Source organism: Chiloscyllium plagiosum, chromosome 30 (assembly GCF_004010195.1).
Source record: "Chiloscyllium plagiosum isolate BGI_BamShark_2017 chromosome 30, ASM401019v2, whole genome shotgun sequence".
Taxonomy (NCBI): domain Eukaryota; kingdom Metazoa; phylum Chordata; class Chondrichthyes; order Orectolobiformes; family Hemiscylliidae; genus Chiloscyllium; species Chiloscyllium plagiosum.
The window spans coordinates 41,544,715-41,553,730 of record NC_057739.1 but is presented as its reverse complement, the minus strand read 5'-3'; positions in this window follow the sequence as shown (position 1 = coordinate 41,553,730).

The window sequence follows — 9,016 nt, the reverse complement described above, 5'->3', positions numbered from 1 at the left end:
CCACTACTGGAGCGGTTATGTGGACGTTCTGACAATGGCCTCTACCAGCAGCTCTATCACCAACATAAACATCAATGGTGAGAAGGGACAGCCTTGACGACTACCCTTACCAATCTAAAGTTTCCAGACTTCACCATGTTCATGATGACCGTGGCCAGAGGGTGGCAATATAAAACCTCCACCAACCAAGCAGAGACCCCACCCAACCCAAACTGCTCTAAGACAGAAAAGAGATACAGCCATTCCACTCAGTCAAATGCTTTCTCTGCATCTAAGGAAATCACCAGCCCTTGGATCGATCATTGCTGACATGCTTGGACCATATTCAATAACCTTCTAATATTATTAGAAGACCTATGGCCTCTTATAAAACCTGTCCGGTCCTCTTTGACAATATAGGGCAACATCTTCTCCAATCTCAGCGCCAAATTTTAGAAGAATCTTAAAATCTGAATTTAATAGAGTTTTGGAGCTGTATGAGGTACAATCCTCAGGAACCTTCTCCTTCTTAAGAATGAGAGAAATATTAGCTTCTGTCAAAGATGATGGTAGGCATTCATGAGTATAAGAGTGATTGTACATCTCCAACAGAATCCCAATAAACTCCTTATAAAACTCACCCAGGAGACCATCAGGACCAGGTGCTTTTCCACTCTGAAGTTGCCTAGCTGCCTCCTGTATTTTCTGAACTGTCAAGGGGTCATTAAAAAAGTGGCCTGTTCCAGGGTTATCTCCAGGAGGTCCAGGTTCTCAGAAAAAGACTTCCACCTTGGCCCTCCTATCTTCGCAACCTTCAGAGTCAGGGAGCATTTAAACCTTTTCTCCAAGTGTATTGTGGAAGCCAAGGCCGAGATCAGAGGACTGGGTGCAAGAGGAGACTGAGTTTATCTATGGTACACACATATTTTAGTCATACAGTCACAGAGTCGTAGAGATGTACGGAATCAGACCCTTCGGTCCAACTCATCCATGCTGACCAAACATCCTAAATTAATTTAGTCCCATTTGCCAACATTTGGCCCTTATCCCTCTAAACCCTTCCTATTCATATACCCATCCATAAGCCTTTTAAATGTTATAATTGTACCAGCCTCCACCATTTCTTTTGGCAACTCATTCCATGTACACACCACCTTCTGCGTGAAAAAGCTGCCCCTTTGTTCCCTTTTACATCTTTCCCCTCTCACCCTAAACCTATGCCCTCTAGTTCTGGACTTGCCCACCCCAGGGGAAAGACATTGTCTATTTATTCTTTCCATTCCCCCCATGATTTTATAAACCTCTATAATGTCACCCCTCGGCCTCCGATGCTCCAGGGATAACAGCCCCAGCCTATTCAGCCTCTCCCTATAGCTCAAACCCTCCAAGCCTGGCAACCTCCTTGTAAGTTTTTCTGAACCATTTCAAGTTTCACAACATCCTTCCAATAGGAAGGAGACCAGAATTGCAAACAGTATTCCAAAAGTGACCTAACCAATGTCCTGTACAGCCACAAAATGACCTCCCAACTCCTATACTCAATGCTCTGACCAATAAAGGAATGCTCTGACCAATAAACTCTTGGGTACTGTGACCATAGGATCTGGAGCTCTCGGTAACTGGATCAATTTCCTACTCAGGATTGATCTGGCCATCTGTGACCAATTTCTGGAAACTCCCAAAATCCTGGCCCAACAGATATCCCAAAGAGCAATCATGAAACCACAGGGATTGAGAGAGGCCAAGTCAGAATATGCTAAAAGGAAAACAGGGAAGATGAAGGACCCACAGAGAATAAACAGGGTGGAAAAGAGGCCTACTGAGGAAAAGAGATTTCTGCCAAACCTCCAGGAAAAGAAAGGGGGTGACACAATGTGTACCCCATCAGCAAGGCTTGCGGGAGAAAGCTGAATAAGTTTCATGGAAGGTTCCATAGATATTAAACAAATTATTAAAATTCGTTCACAGGATGTGAATGCTGTTGGCCAGATCAGCATTTATTGTCCATCCCTAGTTGCCCAGAGGGCAGTTAAGTGTCAATGACATTGCTGTGGGTCTGGAGTCACATGTAGGCCTGACCAGGAAATGATGGCAGTTTCCTTCCTTAAAGGGAATTAGTGAACCAGATGGGTTTTTCTAACAATCAACAATGGATTCACGGTCATCATTAGACTCTTAATCCCAGGGAAGGTAGGTAAGCTTTAAGTTGAACTGACACATCCCAAGGTAAATGGGAGCTAGGAAGGCCCTGTACAGGATGAGTGTGATGCTTCATGCAGTCAAAGAGTTCAAAGACTGCCAAGTAAATAAAGCAAAAATAGCAAAAGATTGAGGGAAGTGCAGCCCACAGGAGAGTCCTCATCTCTTGGATTTTCTAGGGATGCGGTAATTTCTCGAGCTCAGCAAATGGATGGGGATGAGTTGAAGTCTTGTTGGCTAATCCAAAGTTTGCAGTGAATTTGGGCAGCTCCCACATAGACAAGAGGATAGGAAGGGAGATACTTCGCCTGGCTGAAAAGCCACTACAGGGTATATAATGCAGTGGGAGCAGGACAGCCACCAGAGGGCAGTAGAATCACCATGAGCTAACCCAGTCACCCAACACATCCTCGAGCAGGTAATGTTCTGGGGACTTGGGTTCAAATCCCGCCATGGCTGCTAGTGAAACTTGAATTCAATATAAGTCTGGAATTAAGAACCTAATGATGACCTTGAAAGTGTTGCAGTTATTGGGGGGAAACCCATCATCCACGAATGTCCCTTAGGGGAGGAAACTGCCATCCTTATCTGGACTGCCCTACATCTGACTCCAGACCCACAGCAGTGTGGTTGACTCTTAACTGCCCTCTAGACAATTAGGGATAGGCAATACAATTAGCCCAGTCATTGACATCTACATCTCATGAGTGAATTTAAAATAACAGACACAAAGATCTCAGATACAAGCTGTCTGCCTCCAGCCTGCACTGGACAAAGAAAATGTCAAGATAGATTGAAAGTCAATACTTTAAGATCTACCTTGTCACTCACAATGGAACTCAAATGAGGAGGTAAAATCAAACTGTTAGCTTAACAGCCTTCCAATTAGTCAACTGAGATAGGCCATCAGTACCTGAAATAGGTCTGTTGAATTAATTAAATCTAGGATTCTAAGTCAGTTGCTGTTTGACTTCCAGAGCAGGAGTCCAGGCTGAGTTGGCAGCCTGCCTTGGACCCTCAATCTCTGCTGTTCTCAGTTGTTTGTTGGAAACAAGCCCATATTTTGCCTGCAAGTTGGTGTTGTGGGTAAATCACCACAAGTTACCTTTAATTCAGCTACTTATGAAGAAATCTCACAGGCAATCAAGAGCTGAAACAATGATTTAAACTTTATTACATGCAGCAACCAAAATAAAATCTTTCAAGTAAGCAAGTTCAACTTCACAACTTAACTTGGCTAATAGCCGATTGTTGGTGGAAGGTAGCTACGATTCTACCAACAGTGTCAGTCTCCAGAAGTGCCTAGGGTTCAATCCTTATGAATTGTTGTTCTTTGAGATTCTGCTCCTGATTACTTATACACAATTTTCTCTCTTTCAAGTTGGTGGTGTGACATGATTGATAATCCTTTAGATTCTTTCATCCCCGCCATTGATTACATTTCTGGAGGCCTCAGGTCTGCAGTTTGAGTCAATGAAGTGTGGAGTTGGAGGAAGCACATCCGGTCAGGCCGCATCAGAGGAGCAGGGGAGTCGAGGTTCAGGATGGGGCCTTTCATCAGGACTGGGGGAGGGGGAAGGCCACTGAGAAATAGAGGGAGGGGAGTTGAGGCTGAGGGTAACATAGGTGGGATACTGATAGGTGGATGCAGTTAGGAGGTGATTGTGATTGGTGAGTGGGAAGGGTGGAACTGATACGTGGGAAGGAAAATGGACGGGTTAGGTCAGATCAAGGGGGCAGGGTGGAGAGGGAGGGCTGGACATGGGATGAGGTGGGAGAGTGGGGAGATTTGGAAGCTGGCGAATTCTACGTTGAGGCCATATGATTGTAATCTTCTGAGACAGTAGGTCAGTAGTTTGCTTTTTTATCAGAAATAGCTCCCCTGTCCCTTGATAGATGCTGCCTTAACTGTTGTTTGAAATAGCTTGTTCTGCAATTAACCCCTTTACTTTTGAACATTCCTTCTGCAGATAGTCTTAGTTGATCATTTGTCATGAGGCAGCAGGTAATCAAGCAGTGTTTTCTCCTCTTGCCCAGGAAATTGCTTGTTTATCTTCCTTTCTCTCGTTCTCCCTAGAGATGGTTAATGAGCATGTTGCTTTTTAAACCATTAGGTTAGATTAGATTAGATTCCCTACAGTGTGGAAACAGGTCCTTTGGCCTAACAAGTCCACACTGACCCTCCGAAGAGTAACCCATCCAGACCCATTTCCCTCTGACTAATGCACCTAACACTATGGGGAATTTAGTATGGCCAATTCACCCGACCTGCAATCCCTTGATAATAATTTCCTCTTTTCCCTTTCATATTGAGAAACAGTTCATCCCAGAAAGAGTAACTGCTGATTTTTTCAATCCATTAAGTTATTAAAGTTGTAAAGTTTATATTGTCACAAAGAAATCTTTGGGCCCAAAACAGGAACTTTTTAATGAAAACTAATCTCTGGGAAGTTGTAACTGACATGACTAATATTTCTTTAGTAAGTTTGCGTTAATGAAAACTTAAAATTTATAACTTATATCTGTCTAATCTTCCTTAATTTCCTGAGTGCTTGTGTACATGTGTTGAGTAACATAGCAATACCCCCCATATTTTGACTGTTTTGTTAATAAACTATCTTTTGTTTCATCTCAAAGATTTTCGATGCGGGTTTATTTCAAAATTTGGAGTACCTTAGTAGGTGAAGGGATAGAACCATAGAATCCTTACAGTGCGGAAACAGGCCATTTGGCCCATCAGGTCCACGTTGACCCTCGGAAGAGCATCCTACCCAGACCCATCCTCTACCCTATCCCCATAACCCTGCATTTTCCATGGCTAACCCACCTCGTTTGGACATCCCTGGACACTATGGGCAATTTAGCCAGTCCACCTAACCTGCACATCTTTGGACTGTGGGAGGAAACCGGAGCACTCGAAGGAAACCCATGCAGAGAATGTGCAAAGTCCACACAGAGTCACCCAAGGCTGGAATGAAACCCGGGTCTCTGGTGCTGTGAGGCAGCAGTGCTAACCACTGAGTCTCTGTGCTGGGAGTAGGAGGGAAAAGGAACAAATCAAATGATATTTAATTATCTCAGGCTTAAGTAGGTAAAATCAATCATAATTTAAATTCTAAGTTTTACACAGCCACGAGCAGTCACATCATTCTTTGTGGACATTTGGTTCCACATAACTCTGCAGTTCCACATCATTCTGCTCTTTATTCACACAGGAGAGGTTTAGTGTCCTGCCTGACAACAGCATCCACTTTCAAGTTTCACGATTACAATTGTCATGAGCAAGCCACTCTTCTACAACACCTCTCTTCCTTGGGTCACAACAGCCCTAATGACACAACTTTCCAGAGACCCCTTTCTGCTGACCAACCAATAACACCCATGGTTTGGCTACTTTACAAAATCACAGAATTATTATGGTGCCTGAGGAGGCCATTCAGCCCTATTTGCCTGCACTGACAATACTATCTAGCGCCAATCGCCTGCCTTTTCCCCATAACTCTGAACATTGATGGTAAACCATCTAACTCTTTAATATCTCTGAACTATCTCACACAGCCATCCAGATTTTACATCTTTTTAGCCAGCTTGTACTGTGCTTCCAAGAGCTGGAAAACAGGAAAGTCTGACTACTTCAATATTCCTTCAAAGCTGGGTGGCCATACTATCACACAGAAGTTCTGTGCATGCTAATCATGGTGCTAATGCAGTGACTTCTAGTTCCAGAAGCCACCATTGTGTACGAACTTTGGAGGTCTGTGCAGAGGCTGGAATATTTAGTGGCAATGTAGCCTCAGCATTATTTTCTTCCTCTCATAATAATTTGGTACATTCCTTTTTCTCTCTCTGTCAAATTTCATGTTGCTCTTGCATTGGTGCACTCATTAACTTCCATCTCCCTTGTTTTCTTTACAGTAGTAACTTCTCTGACTGCCTTTTCTCTATAAAGCCATGTGTCCTTTTCCTCTTAACCATCTTCTTATCGGTACTGCTTTTAGGTCAAGGGTTGCCAGGTCACATAGATCAACATTTCTTACTTTCAAGAAAATTACAATTGATCTGTTCACAATTAAAAACTCGTAAAAGTCTCTTTCAAGCATTCTCAAAAGAAAGTACAGATTCAGAGTCATTTAACATAAATTACACATACTCCTAACTGTATTGCTTCCAGGTCACAGGTCATCATAATACCTTGCAACATCTTTTGATATTTCTAGTGACTGACAAGCTCTTTACAAATGCAAAGAAAACAAATCATTCAATCATTTAGATTAAAACAAAACCTACTCCTGCATTTCTGTATGGATAGGAGTGATTTTTCTAGCAAATATCACCAGAGTGATTGTAAATTGCCTCCATCTACCTCTAAGACAGGGGCATACTGTAGATACTGGATATTTGATACTTAAGTAGGAACTGATCGGAATATAGAATCATAGAGTATAGAGTCATAAAGCACGGAAACAGACCTTTCGGTCCAACAAATCCATGCCAAACATAGCACCAAACTAAACTAGTCCTACCTGCCTGTTCCTGGCCCATATCCCTACAAACTTTTGTTCTTCATATACTTATCCAAATGTCTTTTAAATGTTGTAATTGTACCCCTATCCATCACTTCCTTAGGATCATTCCACACTCAAACCACCCCATGTGCAAAAAAATTGTCTCTTATGTATTTTTTAAATCTCTCTCCTCTCACCTTAAAAAATGTGCCCCCCCCCGTTTTGAAATCTCCCATCCTCGGGAAAAGACAACTACCATTAACTCTATCTATACCTCTCATTATTTTATAAATTTCTATCGGATCACCTCTCAACCTCCTACACTCCAATGAAAAGAGTCCCAGCCTATCTAGCCTTTCTTGATAACACAAACCTTCCATACTAGGCAACATTCTAGGAAATCTCTTCTGAACAGTCAACCTATCAGATAGTGATTGTGGGGGCAAGTCCACTGACAAAAGAATACATGAACTAGGAGCTGGAGCAGATATTTAACCCTTCAAGCTCTTTCTGCCATCAAAGAATCATGGCTGATTTTGTATCTCAGCTCCAGCTTCCTGCACCATCCCCATAATGCTTAATTCCATTAATACTCAAATATCGATCTTAAATGTCCACAACAAGAGCTGTTCAGGTAGAAAGGTCTGAAAATTGCACCTCATTCAGTGAAGAAATTTTCTTCATCTAATCCAGATAATCCATTATCTAAGCATCTACATTATTGAGCTCCTAAAAGAATATTGCATGTTTTAATGAGAAGGTCTCCCATTCTTCTGAATCATTGTAATTATTTCATGGGATGTGAGTGCTGCTGGCTAGGCCAGTACTTATTACCACAGGGCAGTTAAGAGTCAGTTGCATTGCTCTGAGTCTGGAGTCATGTGTAGGCCAGAACAGGTAGGGCAGCAGATTTCCTTCCCTAATGGACATTAGTGAACCAGATGAGTTTTTACAGCAATTGATAGTGGTTACATGGCTACCATTAGGCTAGTATTTCATTCCAGATTTTGAGTTCAAATTTCATGGTGGCATGGTGGGAGTCACACTCAGATCATTAGCCTTGCATATCGATTTACCAGCTCAGCGACACTCTAATTTCTATGTTTGCATGTTACCACTATGCCCCCACTGCTATTCTAGGAAATATAGGTCCGGTCTATGCAATATCTACTCCTCCCAGGAATTATCCTGGTGAACCTTTAAGTCCCTCAAACACAAGGATATCCTTATTTTGTATACAGATTTCCAGGCATGTTCTCACCATAATCCTATATAATTGTAATAAAACTTCACTATGTCTCTATCCCATTGCCAATGCCTCCTCCTAATTGTCAGCAGAGGCCCCCATGGACCCACCTATGAAGTTACCCACACACTTGCCATCCCAACGTCCCCTACAACCATTCAATGCAATCCCCTCAGATGAGATGAGAGACCAAGAGGAGTATTTGTATATCTTTATTGGTCTTGTCAGCTATGGCTTATTTAGCAGGTATCTTTAACCCTGAACCAAAAAGGCTGCAGGTTCAATACCAACTATGACTGAAACACAACACTTAAAATCCAGAAACCCAATGGAGTTTTGAGGTGCTGCCTTTCTAATGGGATGCTAAAACTAAAGTTCTTTGTGCCCTCTTCAGTTATTATAAATGACTTTGTTGTCCTATTTTGAAGAAGGGCAAGTAGATTATTTAGTGCAACATCTTTTTTATTCTGTGGGTTATGGGCATTGCTGGCTGGACCAGCATTTATCATTAATCCCTAATTGCTTCTGAGAGTGATGAGCTGCCTTCTTGAACTGCTGCAGTCCATGTGCTGTTGGTAGACCCACAATGCCATTAGAGAGAGAGTTTCAGCATTTATGGGCAACACGATGGCTCAATGGTCAATGCTGCTGCCTCACAGTGTCAGGGACCAGGGTTTAATTCCAGCCTTGGGTGACTGTCTGTGTGGAGTTTGCACTTTCTCACTGTTTCCTCCCACAGTCCAAAGATGCACAGGTGGTGATTTGGCCATGCTTAGTGTTCAGGGGTGTGTAGGTTAGGTGCATTCATTGAGGTAATTATAGGAGAATGGGTCTGTTGGGTTCCTCTTTGGAGGGTCGGTGTGGACTTATTGGGCCAAATGGCCTGATTCCACACTGTAGGGATTATACAATTTTGACTCAGTGACACTGAAGGAAAAATGATATATTTCCAAGTCAGGATGGGCACTGGAGGGGAACATGCAGGTGGTGGTGTTACCATGTATCTGCTGTCCTTGTCCTTCTAGATGGAAGTGTTTGAGGTTTGTCTAGGATGCTGTATAAGAAGCCTTGGTGAATTTCAGCAGTG